General features: G+C 38.4%; 1 protein-coding gene across 1 annotated transcript in view; it reads left to right on the forward strand.

The window, feature by feature from the left end:
• The first annotated feature begins 741 nt into the window (after positions 1-741).
• coro1ca (coronin, actin binding protein, 1Ca) overlaps positions 742-23,379 on the forward strand; it is a 76,638-nt gene continuing 54,000 nt past the window's right edge. The window contains exon 1 of the mRNA XM_041786863.1: positions 742-859. The gene's annotated coding sequence lies outside the window, so the exon portion shown is untranslated. The remainder of the gene's footprint in view (positions 860-23,379) is intronic.

A 23,379-nucleotide genomic window follows, 5' to 3' on the forward strand; every position in this document is an offset into this window, starting at 1 on the left:
TGCTGTACATTTGTGGTACACTGTGTTCTTGAAATAGATTTTTTTAGGATTATAAAATGATTCCTCAGAAAGACACATTACATAATGATGTTCTGTTGTTTTTGCTGGGTGTATCACGAACCATGTAATACAGCATTTAGTTGAAGATATAACAGGCAGCCACCCTAAATGAGTATATCACAGGGAGTAACATTATCACATATAAACAGCCAACATGCTTATTCTTAGTTCAGCTTTAATGTATTTACCCTAACTTTTACACACTTGTAAATACACAAACACTCTCTCTCCACCCCATTACTACTGAATCCCATGTTTACTTTTTCTTATATGTATCATCTTGGCTATTTTATTTTCTACTAGTCAATGAGTAAGTAGGATAATGTTCCATAAAAGCTGCATAAAAAATAATTGAAATTTTGCGTCAGTAAAATGTTTTTTTTTTAATTACAAAAAAATGTCAAGATGACAATAATAACAACACACTGTGAACAATGTTTAAAAACTGATAGAGCTTATTTACATGCTCTAAAGTAACTATAATCACACAAATAAAGATCATTTTCTTTTACTGGCTTCCTGAAAAAAGCAAGGCGTGAGTTCTGGCCCCTGTTAGCTAAACACAACGCCAAACATTTTAATTGGCTCTCCTTACTGTCAGTCAGAGTTGATAATCCAATCACGGCGCGCCAGTTGAAAACAGGGGGCGGGTCTTGTGTCAGAGTCGGGAAAGAGCACAGAGCGAGCCGTGTCAGCAGCACAGCAGCGGCTCCTTCAGAGGGTGGAATCAAGTGGGATACACGTTGGGTTCTGTTATATCTTTCGGCTTTTTGGGAATACTTTCATTTCTTCTCAGAAGGTAAGTTATAGATTAAGATGATTATTTGGACTTTGCAAGTTGTTTCACCGTCATTTAATTTTCTGAAATGGTCCTCGTTTTTCCTCCTAACGTCACAGCCATCCAGACAGGAAAAGTGTACGCGCTAGCTAAAATGAATTGGGACAGTCTGTAGATTGTAGCGTTAGCCTTCAACGGCGGTTAACTGACAATGACTCAAAGTTTCTCATCGATAACTACAGAAAGAGCTGATCTAAAACTAGGTTTTCAACCCTGTTTGTAAAGACTGGGCTTCGTGCATGATTCAGGACATGAATTGTGCTGTTGGACGTTACAGAGCGGGGTGGGGTAGCTAACCATAGTGCGGCAGGAAAACTTATCTCCCAAACGATAGATCCTCATACACGGAGGTGCAGGCAGGCAGCACAACCGCGCCCTGGCCCGTGGCAACCAGGCTGTTAATGAACACTCTTATACCTGAACAATGGCCTCCAAACACAGAATTATCCCACATAGATTACCATTTATTCTCAATATTAAAGTCTACCTTTATTTAAATGCAGTATCCCCAATGTTCATCCAGATGCCAGATACAAAGTTGACCCACTAACACACTGGTGTGAAGCATGGATAGAAAAGAGCCATAGCATGCAAGCTGCTTCAGTAATGGCATCTAGGGCTGTGCCATATGGACCGAAAATCATGTCAGTGTGTCTTTTTTAGCTGAATGTCCATACACCATTCATTTTCTTCTGTTTAGAAATGACAGAAGTCAGTTTCCAGGCAAATCCACATGGACAAATGCCAAACCTCACACAAGAACTTTTATGAAGTGTCAGCTGCATAAAGTTGACATGAAAATAAACAGTTTAGGAAGAAATGGCTCTTAAAGTAAACAGTCTTTTTTCTGAACATTAGGCCTGGGATCTCTTTTTCCCCCAAATCAATACCAACATAACTACCAAGGATGCTTGATATTGGATTTTTACATATCTTTTATCTACAGATTGAGATTAGCCTTTACAGCTACCAATACCAATATAAAAATGTTGATCAGGGGTGCAGGTGGCCTTGTGGTTTGGTCCAGCCTGTATCTCTTTCACCGCATATCATCCCTTGATCTCTCATCCATGTTTTTGGCTCTGTCCACTTTCCTATCCCTCAGATAAATGCAGGTCAGAGGACGTTATATTTTGGCTTTCCTACAGCATAGTAATGATTTCTGCTATTAGAATTTTTGGGACAGTTGTCCAGAATGTCCACTGAAGTTTAAGGGCGCTTTCACATCAGGCCCAGTTGTTTCAAACTGCACAGCACGATCCCCGCTTTGCTTTCACACTAGCAACATCGAACCCTGCCAAGGCACACTTGCGTATTTACTCTTCTGAAACAACAGGTGGCGGTATGCATATAGCTGGTTTACAACCCCGCAAAGGAGGAGAAAGAAGAAGAAGCTACCATGGCAACCACTGGGGTCATGACCTGAGCGAAGATTATTTTTGTTTTGACCTGGCAAAAAGTCCATCCTACAGCCATGGATGATTTAAAATCACTTTTTAAGATGCCAGCAACTTCGATCTTCGTATCTGCACATCTACGTGTAGCTCAGAGGATTAAATGGGCTCGCGCTGTGCAGATACAGCGGTTTTTGAGGTGACAGTAGACTTTAATTGCCTTTGCACCTTCTTTTACTGATTCCAACTTGTGTTTATCTGTAAGGTGAGTCACAACAGACCATTTATTGACTGGATTCTGATGATTTCTGCCCTTGGTTGAGGAAAAATGTGAACAAACTGCTGCGCTGTGGAAAGAAGTTTAGTTTTTACGATGATGTCATAAAGCTGATACAACGCTCTGTCCCGTATCCGAGCGCTGTTGCATTCACATCTCATCCGAACCGTGCCAGAGTCCACTTGAACTGGCTCGAGACCGCCTCCCCAAGTGGGCCCGGACCCGGTGCCAGGGCGCAGTTCATTTGCATTCACATTACCCAAATGAATCGGACTTTGGGCTCAAGTGCACTTGGATCTGGGACCAGGCCCCTAGTGTGAAAGCCACCTAAATGATTTGCTTGAAATGTGGATAATTCATTGATTTACTGTTTGGATATTTGAGGAATTTTCTCGGAAATTATTGAGAATTTTAATGTAAATTTCATAGGAATATTTGGGGAGTTGCTGTGTTTTTTTTTTTTTTTTTTTTTGCATTTTTTATGGGGATTTGGAAAATGTATTTATAATTTTTTTAGTTGGATTGTGAAGTTGGGGATAGGGGTTGCCCTACATTTTTCATGGAAATTTGATGGAACTTGTCTTTTTATGGGATACTTTAAAAAAGTTTTAAAGGATTTTTACAGGAATTTTAAGTAATTTATTTGAAATTTTAGGGAATTTGTTTGTGTTTTGTGAAGGAAAATGTCCAAGAAATTCCTGTTCAAAGATAAGACTGATGCTTTACCTTATCCCAAACATGTCGGGAAACTATAGATGCTTTCCAAAAAAGTTTAGGTCTCAGAAAAAAAAATAAATAAATAAATAAATAAATGCAGGTCAAACCTTAAAGTTTAGTCCTTAAAGCACAAAATTCAAAGTTTGAAGAAGAACAAATTTACAAATTTCTGTCCTAAAACTGTAAATTTTATGTAATTATAAAGTATAATGAAGAAGACTACTGCTTACATAAGTCTGTTGGTCCAGCCAGCTTACTTGTTCGCACGGCCAATATTTTCATCTGATATAGTCCGATTTTATTAGAGCCAGATTATTAGCTGTAAATATGGGCAGAAATGTTCATATCTGCAGATTTGATGATTTTTAAGCTGATAATCTGCTGATGCTAATATTATGCCATTAATATTGTGCATCCCTAATAACCACCTATCCCTCATTTAAAAATGTAGAAATGTAGGTTAAAAACTTGATACAATGTCCAGCCTTAAAATATCCCCAACATTAATCCAGAATCCACATTCACTGTTGACCCACTATAATTCTTGCAAGACAACACGCTCTAATGATAGCACCTGGTAATTTTATCCAAATGCATGTCAAGTGAGTCCTCCAGTTCACACTGGTTGGTTAGAACACATGGAGTAAAATATCTATGATTGTGCATAAGCTGTGCAAATAATTAGGTTTATTAGTTTTTATTTATTTATTTCAAACCCTGTGACCCCCATTGAGATCCACAAATGCTGGCCAAGCAACAGCAGCACAATAACTTCCACACATATGACAAACAACAGACCAAAACAAACAAAGATTACATCAATCATTAAATCGGCAGCATTTGGCAGGAAAATGTGCTTACACTGCTAAAATGATACCCAACACTTGTACAGTGCTGTAACTCATACCAAGATGATAGAGCAAAAACATTACAAGCTCTTTCATCAGAGACAAAGTAAGTCTGAGGAATTCTGTGACAAATCCATGACACCAAAGTAGTTTATGTAGTATGGCCTTACAAAGAAAGATTTACCTCTGTGTGCAGAAACCCAGACCAGAGAATAAACACAAGGCAGCATGGTACACTGACTTTTAAGTTAGGATGGGTGTCAGCGTGTTGATTAAAGTCTAGCACCTAATTTTCAAGGGGAAAATCTGAGTGATATTTAGAGCTTGTGATTTAGATCTTAAGAAGCACATTACCTTAGTCTTGCTGGCATGAAGTATACATTTAAATGCACTGAATGCTGCTTGTAATTTTGAATTGGACTATCTAAAGAAGACAACCCAATACATACAACTGTGTCAGCAGCATATATATGGAACTTTGCATCAGAAACGAAAAATTAATACGATAGGACCCAGTATGGACCCCTGTGGGACACCATACTTAAATGACAGTTTACGTCAGCCAAGGGTTGACTTTATGGTCAAACCTATGCAAGCAATAGTGAGTTTTGTGTAAATGCACAAGTTTTATTGCCTTAGAAGTTTGATTTTCCTGTTGTTTTCTTATGTAAAATTTCAAGAGCTTAACCATGCGCTGTGGGTAAGTTGGACTGGTGTATTTATGCATGTTTTGATAATGATTCATGGATATTCAGTTGAGGTTGTAAGTATTTTCCATATCAGGCATTTTAAAGCTCTACATCTGTGTTATTTTGATATTCAATAGTACAAAAACTACAGTAGCTGAAAATACTTAACTTATTGTGTGAAACGTAGAGGAATAAACATGGTCAACATAAGTGTGTAAGTTAGTGCATAGGAGTTTTGTTTCTATTTTTTTTTTTTAATCAAATTCCAAATGTTGGACCTGTTGGAGTTGTATTTTTGTTGGTGTAGTATTTTAAAAATGATTTATAATGAAAGAAGAGCATAAATGTCTAAATGATCCAGATCCAGGGACTGGAGATGGTTTGAAAAATGTTAAAGGCTTTTAATTTATAGGGCCACAAACATTCATTTCATAAATTTCACCGTTTTATATTTTATCAGCAATAATCAACAATAAACAATAGTGTACTAATAAAAGTAACAACATGATCACGCTTGGGTTGCTTGAATCAAAGTGTGTTTGGAAGTTTTGATTGTTGAATGAGTTTTTCTGAGCATTTTCAGTCCCTTTATGGAGAAATTAATTGTCTCAACTATGTTTAAAAGTTTTCTGAATTGTCCAGGTGTGTATAAATGAATTGGATGTTGTATGATTCTTAAATGTCTCTATATTCTGTGGTAGGGTTGTATAGGAAATTGAAGTATGAAGGAGATCTCTTTAATGATGATTTCCTATGTACTGGGCTGTCTTAAATACTCCCTGTAATGTCAACTCCTACCAGCTGGAACTTGACCCACGGTAGTCCTTTGAGTGACCCCTCCGTACCCCACCAATCACTCATTTGCTTGCTCATGCCGATAGGCCGGTTGGATTTGTAATGACCGTGGTCAGTGTGCCAGAAGGGCAGCACGATTTGCATATTTGGCCCCTTTCTTGAACTTGGTTACTCAGCATTCATGTGTAATCAGCTTTTGAATCTGAGGATTTCAAGACTCGCTGTGGGATGTAGAGCAGGTGAAGGCTGACAGCGTGACCCCAGGGTCGACAGTCAGCCGTTTAACAGCTGTGTTTGGGGTTTTTAACCATTCCAGACGCATCAGCCTCTGCTGGTAGGGCTGCGGTACGAGGGCTTAAGAAGTGCGTAGCCTGTTTTCCTATATTTGAGCTGAGAGAGAGAGGAAGTGGGTCAGGAAGCAGAGGGAAACTGAGCGTGAGATGTTTGGGAGGGTTGGTTTTTATCAACTGCAGCACAGTTGTTCTGGTTTCAGCTATGGTGCAATCTTGTTCTCTTTTTTTTTTTTACATGAAACTGCTGTAAGGAAGTTCATCCAGATTTATATCCAGTGGATCCATTTCATTTTTTAGAAAATTTATTTAGGTTTGGCTGAATCAGGGGTTTCCTTGCGTGCCACCTAAGGTCACTGTTTATTTTTGTGTTCAGTTTTTTTCAGAGGGGAAGTTCAGGCATAATTTTATGGACCAGGTGCTGCATACTCTAAAATAAAGATTTTTAAACATTTTATTAAGGATGCACAGATGCATCGGTTTAACAAAGTTAATGGCCAAATTAAGCATGAACAAATATTAATTATCAATGTTTATTTCATGTGTCTGTTCACTTTTATGCTGGCATCTGGTATCTCTAGCTGTTGAATGAAATAAAAGATTTTTAAAAAGTTACCTGTTGGACAAACTGATCTGTTTTAATGATCAAATGTGAGAGAAAATGTTGACATAGTAGGAGTATTAACCCAAAAGAGGCATTCAGAGACATCAGTATCTGCATTGATAATTGCCAAATTGTTGATAAATATCAGCAACTGTCCTAATTTTCTCAATCGTTGCATCTCTAAATTTTCTTGTACATTAGAACGTTTTCATGATTATAAACCAAAAAAAATCAAAACTAGGGATGTGCATTCCAGGAAAATGGTCATCCACAGTCTGACTGATCTCTTGTTGCACTGCAATAATTCCTTCTGTAGAAACGATCTATTTAAACTGACAACATTTTGTTTAATAGATTGTGTACTGAACAGTGTCGAGTGAAATATTTTAAGGGATATCACGTTAGTTTTATAGCATCTCTTTCTTTCCTATCGTTCAACACTTGTGCTTTTTCCTGGTATTTAATAGTGGTTTGTGAACAACTTTCAGTTCTTGTGTTTCAAATACGTGGGCCAGACGTGGCCATTGAACAGGCCGGGTTGATGTGGACAGTGTTTCTGTTTTTTTATGTGGGTAACAGAAACCAGTTCATGTAGTTTCAGTTGAATAGAGAAGTTTAAGCTGCTATCTCCCCTGTTAAAGTTAGCTCTGAGAGCAGTCTGCGGGAATAATCAGCATTGGGTGGAAAAATCTAGATGTCTGGTCAACTCTGCAACTGAGTTTGAGTGAAAGATTGCATTCTTTTTACATTTCTGACATACCTTAGTGTGTGTCCAGTCCTGTCAGTGAAGATGTTATCTCGGTCCACGGTCTTATGAGAAACGTTCAGACTGATGTGCATCAACTTCTTCTGATTTTTGTTTGACCTTTAGGGTTTGATTGACCTTTTGAGACAAGTTGTCAGGAGCAGCTAGGGAGACACATCTCATTAACCAACTGCTAAGCATATTAGAGTGTTTGTTTGTTTGTTTGTTTGGACCAGCCTGGCAATGAAGAGGATCACATGCCTAAATCTGTGCAGCTTACGATTACACAGGGGAGATGCAACCCACAGACAACAGATGCGTTTTACTTCATGTCGTTGTCTATCTCAGCTTTTTAGATCTTTTTGCTTTCTTGAAAGAATAGTAGACCCTTTGATTTCCTCTAAAAAGAAAAAAAATAGTTTGCTGGTTTTGTTTGCAGTCTTGATTTAACTTGAAGTCAAATACCCTCAGTACTTAAGCTTTATAGTCTTTTGTAGCTAGCGATCCCATCAGATAAGCAAAGACTTAGTCTCTCAGCACATATGAACTTGTGAAAGTTTCTAGAAAGATAAGAAAATTTAGGGCAAACTGCTCTTCCTAGTTTAACTTAAAATCCTCTGAGGTTGAAGGGTATTTCCTTGATTTTTACATTATTTTCAGGACAATCTCAGCCCAGCTCAGTGCTTACTGAGGCCCATTTTTGTCCTAAAGGACTGTGTAAAGAGTTATTTTAGCTCAAATGCTGAATTTTGAAATCTGATCTGTGAAAATTTTTTGATCTCTTTGCTTGAAATAGGTTTACCAAAGTCTTAGCTTCACAAAAGTAGTAGAATATATGAATAAAATAATAGGTAACTGAAAAAAAACATGTCCGAAATAAAATTTGTCATCGTTTTTTTTTTTAGCATAAATGTTGTCCATCGTTCTGTTTTCACCAAAATGAAGCTGTGTCATCTTCATCACTGCTCTTGGGTATTTGTTCCAAGGTTTCAAACGTTTTGCCATCATCAGAGATCAACAGGTCTAACTCTCTTCTCTCGCTCCTCTCTGTCTCCTTACCTCTCATGGAAAAACTGTGATAGGGAGGGCCTTAGGGATTCCAGGGTGTCAATCTGTTGGCAAAAGTTGACGGACAAAGGATTCATCCAATGATGCACAGTAAGAGGTGATGCAGAGTGCCCCTTGCTCTGTTATTGGCCATGTAACTATGGCTATGAATCACGTGGGATGGCAAGTACGGGTTGAAGTGAAAGATGAGATTCTCCTGTTCACGGAAATGTTTGAACTGCATTTCTACGACATCATGACACAGATATTAATAAAAAATATCAAAAACGTTATGAAAATGCACCAGCTTCAGAGGGTTAATACTTGTTTCATTTCTCCTTAGGAGGTTTTGCTGCCATTTTTTAACAAATAAAGTCAGAGGATGTTGGCTGTATAAGGAGGACTTTAGTGGTCCTTTTATCAGTTTATGCTGCCACCTGTTGGAGATCTTGGGATACTACAATGCTAAGTAGACTGCAGGATGCTGACAGTGAATCTGCATTGGCAGACGTTGGTTTTCATCTCTCTGTACTCCACGGAGCATGAAAGCTCTCTCTGTGGCTTCAGATTGAGCTACACTGAGACTTTTCCTCATGATGATGTATAAATTCACACTTATTTCACTGTTCAATGAAGATTTGAACATGTAGTGTGTAAAGGCACAATGCTAGGAGCACTTGCTGTGCTGTAAAGGGAGGGTGTGTGCTCTCTGTTTACCTACCTTTACAAAAGGAGCATATTACAGCATGTGGCACTGTAATCATTTATCCTGTTTTTATATCATAGACATAAATGAAACTCAGTTAATTGCCCAGCACTACTCTATGGTTGTGCGCAGGTCACAGAATATAAACATTATCTTCCCAGCAGTCTGCTCATGGCAAATTTTCCTAAATATTTCCTGCTGTGTTCTCACATCAGCTTACCCCAGTTTGACTCAGACAGTTTTCAAGGAGGCTGGCAGGAAAAAGTCTGAGTGAAGTCTATTTGTGTAAAGAAGTTTTGTGCGTCTGTGAAAAGGGCTTTCCACTCTTTATTCCACTGGTCTTTCCCACCACAGCTGACAACATCTGCTGAAGTGAAGCAGTGGTTTTTGCATTTCTCGCTGGGGGAGGGGGGAAGTAGCTGATCAGGAAGAGGAAGACACATGCTTTGTACTCTCAGGCTGTATCATAGGAGTTATTTTTTTAGATGAACAATAGGCAGGGCTCTTGGATTCTCTCTGTTGTGTTAGTTGTGTTATTCATCTGATAGCAGAGGTGCCAGTGTTACAAAGGCAGTGGTTATGTGATAAGTTTGTTTGTTTTTGATACAAAAGTCCTAACACTGACTGCACACAAACACTCATAAAGACTTAAGCTTTTCCTGATGTGAGTAATTTATAGGACTTTAAAAGAGGCTCTTTTAAATCTTGACTTTAAAGTAGGATAAGAAGTTTAGGAGTTAGTCTCTTAAGTCTTACAGCACATTAATCGAAGGAGTGTTGGGTTTTCTGTAGGGGCACGGTTTGAGGCATGTAGCGTTGCATATAAAAAATACATTATCCGGCAATGTTTTGCTATTATGGAAAATGAGGAGTCAGTTTTTCCCGTTGTGGAATGAGGAAGTTGGCAAATCCCTCCCTTAGACTGCTAGGTTAAAATCTTTCCATCTTTAAATGCCCTCACTGCAGATAAACATTCAGTCCTACTTGAGAAATGTTCTTGAGGCTGGTCACCTGGCAGTGAGTCCAACTTTACATCAAATTGCTCTTGTGTCTGCAAATCCAATCTCCAATGTAAAGTATAAAAGAATACAATAGCTTTCCTTGAAACATTAGTGTGTAATGCATTGTTTTGAACCGAGCAGAGTGCAGACTGCATGGTCATTGGGGTTGGAGTGAGGTGAAAAAACACCACCTTATCTCATTGTTGCATAAAGCACTGGAATGTAGCTGGAATCTGATTACAATGGTGGTCCGTGGCCTTGGTTACAGGAAGGGGATTTAGGTGGCGTCTCATGTGGTCTTGGTGACAAAAGGCAAAAGGCTGCCAGTGTATAGAGAGCACTGAGGCGGGATCATTGGTGTGAGTCTGTGTGCAGTGGCAGCGAGGGACGGCATGGGCAGCAAAGTGTGGGAAAAAAGTCTGTGACCAATAACAGCTGCAGAATCTTTGTAGTTACAGTATGAAACTTTATAAAAATATTGATGATGTAGTGTAAACTTAGTTGCTTCCCTCCTGTAGTACGTGCACACTAGCTTACCATTTGCATTTGGCATGTTGTCTTTTAAATATTATGGTCATCAATGTGTGTACTAGACTTTGGTTTAATACCAGAGAGTCACTTTGGTTTAGTGACTTTCTGCAGGGAAGTCTGTAATGACAGAAATGATGAAATACATTCACAAAAATAGGAATTACAAAAAAAAACATAAAGTAGATAAGAACTGCTGGGAAACGGGTTAGGCAGTGTTTTATTTGCTGATAACAAGTATCCACAATGGTGTGGGCTGTAGACTACATGGCACTTACAAGATAAATGGTTGAAAATGACACGTTTGGTCTTGTTGAACATAAATGAGACAACAGACGAACAAAGGGACTGACTTCTACTTCTTTCACAGAGATGGAAAGTTTGTTTTATCAAGTGTTACTCGATGCAAAGGCTTCAAAGTTTGTATTTTATCAATTAAAAATTCTTTTGGTGGCTGGATAAGTCAAACCGTTATATTATAGATCTTAAGTCAGTTATGATTTAGATTGAAGTCATAATCTTGAAGATTTTTTAGTTGAATCAATGCTTTATGCAGCAAGGAAACTGTTTTAGAACTTCACTGGCCATGGTTTCAATGTCTGAACTGGGCTGTCGAACTTAAATCAAGCAGTCTGGTGATGCCTGTGATTCAGCTCCACAAGTCGCAGACAGCTGGTTTTAGAATGTTGCAAGCAGATAAATGTGAAAGGGGAAATGGAAATCCTGTTTTAAAAGGCTATAAATGACAACAAATGTTTGTTTGAAAACTTAACATTTATAACCTGACACACTAGATGGATGTGTTTCACACATCCATCTGGGAAAGCTTCAATAAGAAACGTTGGGGGAAAAGGCAGAGGCTTTGAAAAAGTACTCGACTGTTGTCATTTTTGAAAGGAAAATAACTCACTGCTGTTCTTTGTTCTTCTTTTAACAAAGAAATGTTGTCAAGTTCTGATAAAACTGGTGCTTTAGCAGCATCCACGCTAATCTCTTCCACCATAATTGCACCGGCCTCTTGCTGCTGCTTGTTTACGTCACGACTCTGCTGTGCCTGAAAGTACTGCCCCTCGTCGCTGATTGGTCCTGTCACTTTCTGACCAGGCCCAAACGGTTCAGATGGGAGCTTTGCAAGATGGATTCACCAGTGAAAAACACAGAAACAGGCGTGTCCATCTGCTTTGCGAGGTTAGAACATGAATATTCATGCTGTGAATTTTGGAACTGAATAATTCAGTATGCTTTTTTTTTTTTTTCTTTTCACATGAAAAGTTATGCACGTAAACACACCTGTCTCCTCCATCAGCTGTGCATGTAAGCAGGATGTGCGGTGCTATATGAGCTGACACGAGAGAAGTTCACGGCTGTAGGAGCTTAATCTGTGTATGAAAAAATTAAAAATTCTCAGCAGATATGTTCCCGATAACATGACTTAGCTAAGAAAGCATTTTTGTGTTTACTTGTGCTGTTAAAAATGGCTGGCATTTACGATGGTGATAACGAGAGAGATTAATGATGAATCCCTCTCATGTTTGGGTATATGATGTAAGTTTCATGCATTATCTTGACATCAAATGAAAGACACAATAAACATGCATTACTGTATGTTGTAGAGACTAATTTATGGCTCATTAATTTAGGAAAAAATCATTTTAAATTGTGATGTGAGAGTTGATGCTATTGAAATGATACGCTGAATCCTCTAGTTGCAGCAGTGTGAACTGGTTAGCTTTGAGAGTGTTGCAGATCGACCTGTCCCAAGCAGTTGCAAGTTTCAACCGTAATCATCCAGAATCTTAAGTCTGAACTGGGCTTCAGTCAATAACTTTTGCACTAATGACTTTTTCATATCTGCAATTCGCCAACTAGTCCAAGTAAAACAAAAAACAAAACTCTCAGAAATCAGTGTTCAACACTCTTTATCTAACGAGTGGTTACAGTGTTAGAAGGAAGACGATATCAAATTGGTTGGCAGAGCATGGCTAACATTAGCAGTGCTAGCAGCCCCGCTCTTCAACCCTCCTTGCAGCTTCGGTCCAGTAGTTCTACAGAAGTATACGCTGGCCAAGCCAACATGCAGCTTAGTGTCTGTTTTCTAGACCACCTCCATCGCCAAGCCATGCTGCTACTGTAAGATATCCCTTCATTGAGCCTGTTTACATCTGGGTGGTGGAACGTTATGGCCATTGTCGTTAATTAACCTGAGCTAAAATTACCATTAGACAGACGGCATATGTTTGCCCGCTCTGTTTTTCATACCTCACATTTTCCAGCAGAAATCTATAAGACTGAAATTATTCGACTCCTTACATGGGGTCGAATAATTCTCAAACAACATATAATGTTGCCTCTTGGTCAAGGTTTAATTGCTGTTTAATAAGCCTTTCAGGACAGTTATGCAACTGAGACTCTAACCAGCTTCAAAATAATAAAATAAAATAACTAAATGTTTTTTTCAGTTTGTGCATGACAAAAAAATATTCAGCATTGTTTTGAATACCAAAACATTAACCCCCATAAAAAAGACCATTATTTGAATACTGTAAACCATTATTATTCAATCACATGTCACTACATAATTCTGCGTGTTAACACAAAGTGGGTAGGAAAAGGAAATGAGAAGTTGGTAGATTTCTGAATCCAACAGGCAATTTCCAGCTGTGACGGTAAGCTGTAGAAACACTGGGCAGTTACAGTGGAAAACATTAAGAAAGAAAACCTTCATTGTTTTGTTCTGTCTTGCAAGGCGCTAATTGTTGCTGGAAATAGCTTCACTTTGCTTCACTTTAGCTTCTCTGGTCTGTTTTTCAGAGGTACATATTTGAACCTTTGTTGTATGATAGATTGTGGACTTGTGTTATTCCATGCACGTCATATTTAGTAGTACAGCGTGTACAGTAACAGTCTGATAGAACTGAGTGGTGGAGATTGTTTGGCTTCGTCATAATTCTGCAACCCCTCCTCCTCCTGAATCAGCTCATCCCGTTTTGTGGCTGGGATTGTCAAGTTATGTCACATCTCAGTCATAAACATGCTATGAAGAGCCGGGCATTATAACAGGACTGCAAACATGCTGGTGAAAAGATATGAAAGCTGAATGTAAAGCTTGTATTAAAGGAAACGGTCCACAGTTGCTTTGATTTACATGTTGTCTATCACAGGCCTTTACCTTGTGTTTCACAGAGCTAAAGCAGCATTTGCCTTTATTTACTTTAACATAAGCCTGTTATAAGATGTCATCTGCTCTTAAAAACGACAGCTCAAATCATCTCACATCCCTGTGATGATTTTCTGTCCTGCTTTTGTAGCTTTTATTTTTTAAGGTGAGGCATTAATGTGATAAATTTAAGTGTTAGGTCTGTCGATTATAAACCAGTTTGAGGACGAATAGCTGTTGACAGAATGGGGTGGCCCTGTGTTTTAATTGGAATGTGTTAACATAACTGATTGTGGCAGGTATGTATTACACTTCTCCAGTCACTGGGGATGTGGCATAATCTCATGTTTGTTGGACATGCTCTAAAATCTCTGCAGTTATTTTCAGAAGCATGTATGTCCAGATTATGGGGATCTCTGATGGCTCATAAGCTTAGATTCTCCTTAAAGATTGTTTATTCCTCGTGCTTATTGATCCAGGTCTCCAGTTTCTCAGATTTATGTAGGATTGAGTGACGTTTGAGCTGTTTGTTGTTCCAGGAATAAGAGATGTGATTGGACTGCAGTCCTGGTGTAGAAAACAACAATGAGCCCGCACTAGGCTTTGTTTTTCTACGTGTTTCCTCCATGTAGCTGTTTTGCAGTCTTATGTCAGAGCAAAACAATTTCCCCCTCGTTTTAATGGAAGGCAGCAGTGTGTGTGACCGTGAGATAGAGAGCAGAGAGCCTAAGACCTACCATTATCACCAGCTTTATTTCCTGAAACATTGGAAGATCTGTTTTATTCTACTGATGACAACAAACTGTTAAGTAATATTACTGGAATCCGGTCTGTAATACATTTCCTTCTGAAACAATAGCACGGTTCCTATTGGTTCTTAAAAAGACTTGTGTTAGATTTTTTAAATTTAAGGTCATGACATGTCATAGAAATAGGACTTTTTGTTTGTGAGCAGTGGATAATAAAACCTTAGTGCTAGGGTGTCGAACTCAGTCACAACAGGGGCCAGATTCTGACTTTAGGTCTAACCTGAGGGCCTAACAGCATCAATATTCAACCATAAAATGTCAACCTTGTTTTCACTAGAAATGAATTATGGGGGAAAAAACTTAGCACTGGTGATAAATGATTTTGATATTAAAAAGTCAACACAATAAATCCAGAGGCTCAAAATCTGACATGAAACAGTCAAACTTATTGGTTCAAAAGGTAAAAATATGACATTTAAAGTCAAAATAATGTATTTAGTAGGCAAATATATGAAATAGAAAGTTGATATCATGATTTTTGATGGAGAAAATATGAGATAAAAGTCAAAACTATGAGTTTAAAAGCTCAAACATGGGAAAATATTCCAAATCACGAGTTTTCAAGGTCCAAACAGTAAGATACAATTCTTAATCAGTAGTTTTAAAGGTCAAAATAAGATATAAAAGTCAAATTTAAGACTTAAAAATGTCAAAATGTGAGGAAAAAAGTCAAAATCATGAGTTTTAAAGGTCAAAATACAAGATACAATTCAAAACCATGAGTTTTAAAAGTCATAATATTGCTCAAAATTTAAAATTGTTGATCTGAAAGGTCAAAATTTAAGAGAAAAAGTCAATTATAAGATGAAATGGTCAAAATATGAGATATATTCAAAATTCTGAGTTTTGATGGTCAAAATGTAAGGTATAATAAAAAATGATGAGTTTAAAAGCTGAAATTTTTACTTAAAATTTAAAATTGTGATTCTGAAAGGTCAAACTATAAGACAAAAAGTTAAAACCATAACTTTGAGTCATAATTGTGAGATACAACATTAAAAATATGAAATAAACAAATTTCTTTCCACATTCCTGACTTGTAATCAAATTATTTCTAGTCGGTACTGTTTATATTTTTTATGACTCATTGGGGATATTTTAAATAATCAAGGTTAAGTTAAAATTTTTATACTGGAGGAATTTTGCAGACCTCATACTGGGTGGCTCGGTTATAATAAAAATATGATATCTGGTGGGCCGGGTATAACTGCACCACAGGCCGGATTTGGCCCCTGGGCCTTGAGTTTGACACCCCTGCCTTAATGGGTGTTACTTCTACCACAAGAAGAGTTTTGGTTTTAACGTCAGCCCCAGTTTAAAAATGTGCATTAGGTTGTAGTGCACATTCAAGGTAAAACCAACGCCACTGTTAGCTCAACCTTTCAGTCACAATGGTAGGCCCATAAAAGAAGCTTTTAAATGTGATATTTGACAGCCAGCAGGCTTAGATTGAGTCCCCTGGTTTTCTGAACATTTTTCTGTAACACACTAAGAGTAGAGAGAAGCAGATCTGTACGCTTTGACCAAATGGCACCACCTCCTCCTTGGTTCAGAGTGGTGTCAGTGTTTACATCAATGTGCAGCATAGCAATGAAGTAAACCCGTGTTTTCACTCCTCTCCAGGTTTGTTGTATGTACTAACAGCAACATAAAGTGAGTGGTCTTGCTTTGCAGAGTGTCTTGGTCTCATCTCCATTACAGCTGCTTAAATAAGTGCTTAAAGGTGACTCATGACTCATGTGCTCTAGGTCCAGGATGACTAAAACGTTGACTGTGCTGTGATCATGGTCAAAGAAGCATCTGGAAATACTTTAACTCTGCAGCTAATTGTGACAAAGCTAAAGCTCTGTTAATTTAATGATAAACTCATGAATTCAGACAAGTATTACACTGTAGAAGTCCCCTGTTATGTTGTTCAACTGCTTTTTTATGAAAACCACTCATGGAAACGGGCTTCAATAGCAGGTTAACACTACTCAGCAGGAGAGAAAAGTTCAAGCCTCAGAATCAACTATAGGCTACAACTTACTAAGAACTGAATGCATTTTAGACTTCCATCTGTGCATGCAAGCCTTTTCTACATCTTTCAGTGATCTTGTACAGACACAAGCTGAGTACCATATCACAGGATTGTTTAAGGATACAAAGGGTGGTCATTACGCTTTAAAATGCATCTAAATGGTTGATCACTTATTATTTTTTAATAACTGTGATATAAATCTCTGGTCATATCACCCAGCTTCACTTGTGAGAAGTCTAGATGGCACTTTCACAAAGAATGATCTAAGTCATATACATCAAAACTGAATTGTGTACTCAGCTTTATGTGACTTATTTCTTGCAGATTTATTTGTTCACATAATTTCTGTTATTTACTGCAGCATATAATGAATGGAAAAGAAGAGCTTCAGAAATGCAAGTTCAAAGAAGTTTCTTCAAGATCAAAAACAACACAGGGAACAGATGAAGGAAAAATAAGTATTACGAGGCCACTTCTTACCAGTAGGCCTGGGCGATATGGCCTAAATATGATATCACCCTTTGTGGTAACAGTATTGCATCACAGAATTAAAAAATAAAGAGGTTATGCATTTAAATGCATTATCAAACCTAAAACAAACCTGTGATGGCCCTCTAGAGTCCTGTCTGAGTGTAAGATCACAGAAAAAGCCCCCCCAGTTCACTTCCCCATAACTGAGTCTGTAGTTTTAAGTTTCATTTCTCTTTTTCCTGAGACATATTAGGCTGCTCCTGAAAAGAAACATTTTCCTTATGTGAATGTTCACTATAAAAGCACTCACGAAAACAACAACTACAGACTTTGAATGTGAGGAAACTGTCGGCTGTACCATGTTTGCCATTGATTTTGCTTAGCAGCGGCACCAGCGAGTTTATGCTACTTCAGAATCTACAGACGCTTCTTTGAATCATCATGGACTTGAAATGAGCAGATCATCAGCTTAAACACACATTTGAAAGTTGTTTTAAGCGTTGTAATATGAGTCACTGCAGTGCTAGGGTAAAGAAAACAGTCCTGGGTCAAGTTTGTGTTTAAGTCTCAGGCAGGCCAACAGAGATGAGCTCCAAAGCGCTTCATGTCATTACAGACAACAAACTTCTGAAGGAGAGGAGACATCTTTTACCTTTTTACGGTGCTTTACAGTAATCACACAGATACAAGCAGGTGAGGTTTGGATTGTTAAATGGCTGCTCTTCAGTGAAATATGATGACTGGAGTGTTGTTTGTCCCATGTCAATCTGCTACACTAACGCCAGTGTCGTTTGTCTTGGGTGTGCTCTAACATGGCATAGGCATTTAAAGCGTCAGTGATGCTGAAACCCTCACCATGGCAGGAATCTTAGTGGTGGCAGTGTTGATACTGGTTTACTGCCCACCACTACTTGCCACATCTGCAAAATATAACGTAAATAAAATTTGTATATTGAGAATCAAAACTGTTGAGTCCAAATAAAACCTAGAAAGCACTGACCCTATAATGTGCAAAAGTAGTTTTAATTACCCACGCCAATGAAATCTGCAGGGGGTTATATAAAGGTTTCTATATCTTTGTTTCTTTCTTTCTTTGTTTGTATGTGTACAAGATAACTCAAGGAAGGAAAATCGGATCTTCACCAAACTTTCAGGGTATATTGGGATTGTGACAGGGAAGAATCAGTTAGATTTTGGTGATGATCCGCGCACCCATTCGTTTTTTCTCGGACTTCGAATTTTAAACACCATAGTAATCAATGGGAGCGTGAGTTCCTCGGTGGCGCTGCTTAGGCGTGGGTCTGCCGCCTCAGACGGCCATTCTAGTTTATTCTTATTTGGGTCTGAAACCAGATTTCTGAAGGCTTACATTTAAAATGTCTATCAATCTTGAATAGACCCAGACAGTGAACACTTGTGGCGTGGACATCGAGGTTGGGACATCGTGTAAGTATTTAGGTGTACACCTGGATAATAAGTTGGACTGGTCTAAAAACGTAGACTTCATCTACAAAAAGGGGCAGAGCCGCCTCTTTTGCCTGAGAAGACTCCGATCAATAGACATCTGCAGTAAGATGCTGCATGTTTTATCAGTCTGTGGTGGCAAGTGTTCTGTTTTATGCTACAGTCTGCTGGGGAGGCAGTTTAAAACACAAGGATGCAAGGCATCTGAACAAACTGGTGAAAAAAGCTGCCTCTGTGGTCGGAATCAAGCTGAACTCTTTGGAGGATGAGGTGGAGAAATGCACAATGAAAAAGGGGGAGGCCATTCTGAGGAACATGGATCATCCACTTCATATCTCCCTAAATGACCAAAGAAACAGCGGTGGTGGACGGCTCCTATCCCTGCGCTGCAGGACAGAAAGATTTAGAAAATCTTTCATTCCATCAGCAATTAGACTTTATAATTCTACCGTAAACAGATGAGACTCCAGACAGTTAAATTTACCTGCGGGGATAAATGGAGTTATTGTATTGTATTTGAAGTATAGGAAAGATTTCCTGAACAGAATTGGCAGATGTAAAGAAGTCGAGGAATGCAGAAAAGCCTTAAAACTGTGTCACACTGGTCCCATTTCCTGCTGGTCGTCCCCTCAGGCTGTAGGGTCCTCCTTCTGTCTCTGCACATCACGGTCAGCTCTACTGGCTTTGAGGGCAATAAGGTACATGGCTCTCCTTTCATCTGATCTGCCTAACAGATACTTAGGGGGTTTTTGTTTGAATTAGGGTTGGATCAGTGAGCTGCAAATCTCAGGAGAGTGACACTGAGTAGCAGAGGATTCCCTGAAGGTGTGTGTCAATCTCTGTGCTGAGTCTGGAGCTGTCAGACTGGTGCCAACCTCTAGAAGCTCCTGCTGACAATCTTTTGTTCAAGTGTCAGCCAAGATCATTGTGACGGTGGTGTTTTGGGGAAAAAACTGGGTGTTAAATTATTAACATACAGTGCAGTGTTGCCTTACTTTACCTCCATTAGTTATTAAAACGTCTTTCTGTTTAAATGTGACTGAAAATAATGTTTTATGGATTAGAAAAATCAATATAATGAGGATTTTCTGTGCACAGAATTATTGTGTCTCCTTGTCTTTCTGTTGTAACTGCCAGGAAGTTAGCTTTTAGATCAGGCTGCTGAATTATGGCCAAAATCATAATCACCAATCAACATAAGTGATTGGTATTAAGATCAAAATATCGAGGCTGCTAAGTTTTATTATGCTGCTTAAATGGATATACAGTCAAGATGTTGGCCCTGTTTACATAGTGAGTCTGCAGCAGTGCTGTAACAAAGCCTTGCTGCTGTTATGCTTTTGTACCGTTACATTAAATGCACTATAAATTCAGCCTTTTTGGACACTGGCTCTGGGGATGGTGATTTTCCTCTTATGTATGATTTCTGCTGTCTGAAGGCATTTTTTTTGTCTGCCGTTTGCTTGTGACAAGGCAAAGGTCCCTCTTGTAAAGAAACCTAAGCCCTGATTTGTTGCCTTCTGAGTGTTGTTGTTGCAAACGACATATGATATTAAACATTTCCTGCTGTTTGTAGAGCTAAAGGATTGTGTGACTGGGGATCTTTGTGCAGACACAGACTGACCTCAAGAATGCACCAATTGTTTTGTCTAGTCTAGTCACACTGTTGTGGTGATAAAACAGCACATTTCTCCTGAATTAAACAGTGTACTGTTCTGCTGCAGAGTAACAAAGCTAAGAGCAGGAGGATCATTTCCTCCTGGTTCTATAGTAAGAATGGGCAAGGCTTAAGAAAAGCATTAGGGTTGGGTACAGTAGAAATGACCCTGTGGGTGATTAGAGCAGACTGGATCCCTCAATCCTCCTCAAACTATTCTGCATCTCCCTTGACAGGTTGCCTTAAAGATTTGCCTTAAAAAACATGGTTTCATTGGAAAAAAAGCCACACCCACATCAAAAGCTGACTTGAATCAAGCTTACATTTCTAAGAAATAACCATGCAGTCATGTTCCATTTTATTTCTTCAACTCCAAAGCAAGTCTTCTCAAGGTTCAGTGGTTGAAAGTCATGCATAATTTCTCAACAGAAATTCCAAGTACAGCTCTGCTTGTTCTCATCTTCAGTTGAACTTCTTCCAGTAGTTTTCTGATGTGCCTGGCTCCCAGCTGCTCATCACAGCCTGTCTGTGAATGTTTTCCTGACTTGAATCTCACAGAGAAACCGTAACGTGAAAGCTTGTTTGGTTTTCCAAAGCTAGAAGAAATTCCAAACACACAGATAAAACTAAAGAGATGTTCTCATTTTAGCATCAAGAGCACCTTCCAAGACATTAGTCCATGTTTTAAGAGTTGTATTGTGATTTTATTCTTGGCCGGTACTTCCCTGATGTTGCTAAGCAGCATGTCTGTGTTTCTAAACATGTCTTAGAGACAGATTGCAGCCAACCAAACACCCATGCTATTGCCAGTGGTGTAACTTTTTTTTTTTTTTTTGCTGTACTTTCACTCTTTGGTACCAAGTCATCTCTTGCTTCTTGAGGATATTTTTGTTTTCACTTTTGACTTTTGAAAACAAGACTTAGTTCAAATGCTATGTGAAAAGACCAGCAGGTCTATGGGGTGAGGTTTTCAAATATAATAGTAGTCATTAAACTGTTAAAATTCAATATTTTACTAGACTTTTATCACTATTCTAAGGAACCTGAAGTATTGAGCCACTGGACTTTATTAGAATAACATCAGTTTGTTTTTTATGTATGCTGTACAGGTTTGACATAGATTCACATGTAGGCTGACATTTTTATGCAATGGACTCTGGGTAGTGATGCCATATGGCTGCATTGTTCATCCTCCTAAGGAGGATTCTCATGAAAACATTTTTCTTTCATATCGTACAAAAACAGAAAAGATCCAGATTAGTGCTGTATGATTGATCTAGTATTAATAACATTTACAATTTTAGCTTCCCTGTGATTCAAAAACCAAAATAATAGTGAGAACAAGTAGCTACTCCTTTTGTCATATAGTAAACAGAGCCAGCGCACCATCTCTTTAAAAGCATGGCAAGTGCCTGCAGTGTTAAACCTGAACACACTAAATGATCATAATTTTGTTGAACATTGAATCAAACATTTCAGTTTACTCATCATGTATGACAGTGTGAGCGTAGCTCAGTCTGAGGCCACTATAGCCGTGTTTCCATCAGGGGGTCCGGGTTGTTTCAGTACAGTTTGGTACGCTAAACCCCAAAATAGTTAGCGTTTCCACAGACACCCGTGCTCTCAGTTGGGTGGGCGAGGCTGTAAAAGCATGCATGTGAAGTCACAGACAGCGCGAGTCTGCTGGTCCAGCCACAGAGTTATAGAAAGGGCAAGTGACAAAAATTAATAGGGAATAAGCAGTAAACAGCTTTATTTTGGCTGAAAGTGCTTCTTTAAAAAATAAGTACAGATCCTCAGCTGATGGAATACGTGTTCAGAGATGGTTTGAGTCGTAACGCTACGTTAATATGTGAATATATCTAGTCTAGAGCAGTTTATATGACAAAATACGAACGTTTAGAGCTGCACTGGGAGAATTCACCGAATTAGAAATAAAGTAAAAGTTCAGCTGGTGAAAGGCGGGACTAAGGGGATAGGAAAGGAGAACAGCCGTGATTAGGGAATCTGACTGCACTTCCCTAAGCAGATGTTATGGACATGATGTGTGTTATTTGTGTAAAAACTAAAATTTAACATTGATGGACTACAAAATTTGCACCTGTCACTCGGTGCGTTCTCTGTTATAAACAGCGAATGAAAGTGATACATATGAGCTCATTAAGATTTTTATATCCTAAAGTCTCTTCAGGACGAGCAACTGTGACTGTGACATCTAGCAGAAAAATTTCTCTTTACCCGAACTGTCTGCAAAATCAGTATGACTGTATGAATAATATTCAAATCCTTTTATTTCACAACGATATTAAATCATTTTGTTTTGTCACTTTGAAGTCACTTTGCAAAGTTGTGTGGTCCTTTCTCCCAGTCCCTGTCAAACTTTCTTCACAAAAAAATGTCAGCGATCACAAAGGCTATTTGCACACACAGTTTTAATGATTTAAATCATTACGTTATGGTTGATATTTAGCCTATTCATTTTATTCAGTTTGGGATAATGGTACACTTCTTGTGGTGCCATCTTGCTGCCACTGCCATCGTATCAACTCGCCCGTGGATGCTTTCCTTTGAGATGCTTTGACATAGCAGTGGTGTTTCTGTGATATGCCGTTTCTACTCTTTATTTATTCTTTTTTATTTATTTATTTATTTTCTTTCTTTTTATAATTGTTGTTGCTAGTTTGTCATAACTTCTGAGTAACTTGTTTTTTGTTTATTTTTATTTATTTATTATAATTTGTTTCTTTCTTTCTTTTTGTATGTTATATGTGCATATAATATTGTGTAACTTTAATATCCTTTAGGTTGAGGCTTCAAATAAGCCCTTTGGGCTTTTTGCCTCTCCCTGCACCTCATATAATTTGTCATCTTTGTCTTTTGTGTATTTCATAATTGTGCAAAATAAAGAAAATAAAATAAATAAAAAAAATACTCTGCATATCTTACTGGGCACTATGTTGTTGGGATTCTGTTAAAATTCTAAACATGAAATGAACATACGCAAGGTTTTTCCCCTCAACAGGCCTAACTCTCTGACGAGGTGCAGCTGTCTCTCCTCTGTCTTCTGTCATTGATTACCTTGATTACGACAAAGCATCGCCCCAGCTCCAATTATGATTAATCCGCTCACAGGTGTTAATTTCTACGATTCTGAATTGATTAGAGATGTTCAAAGTGCAAAATGTCCATTTCATCTGAAGTGCATTTTCAACAGCAGACAGTTTGAGCACAGCTAACCCACAGCTGGTCTTTCTCTCTGTGC

The sequence above is a fragment of the Cheilinus undulatus genome, linkage group 5 (assembly GCF_018320785.1).
Source record: "Cheilinus undulatus linkage group 5, ASM1832078v1, whole genome shotgun sequence".
Lineage (NCBI taxonomy): Eukaryota > Metazoa > Chordata > Actinopteri > Labriformes > Labridae > Cheilinus > Cheilinus undulatus.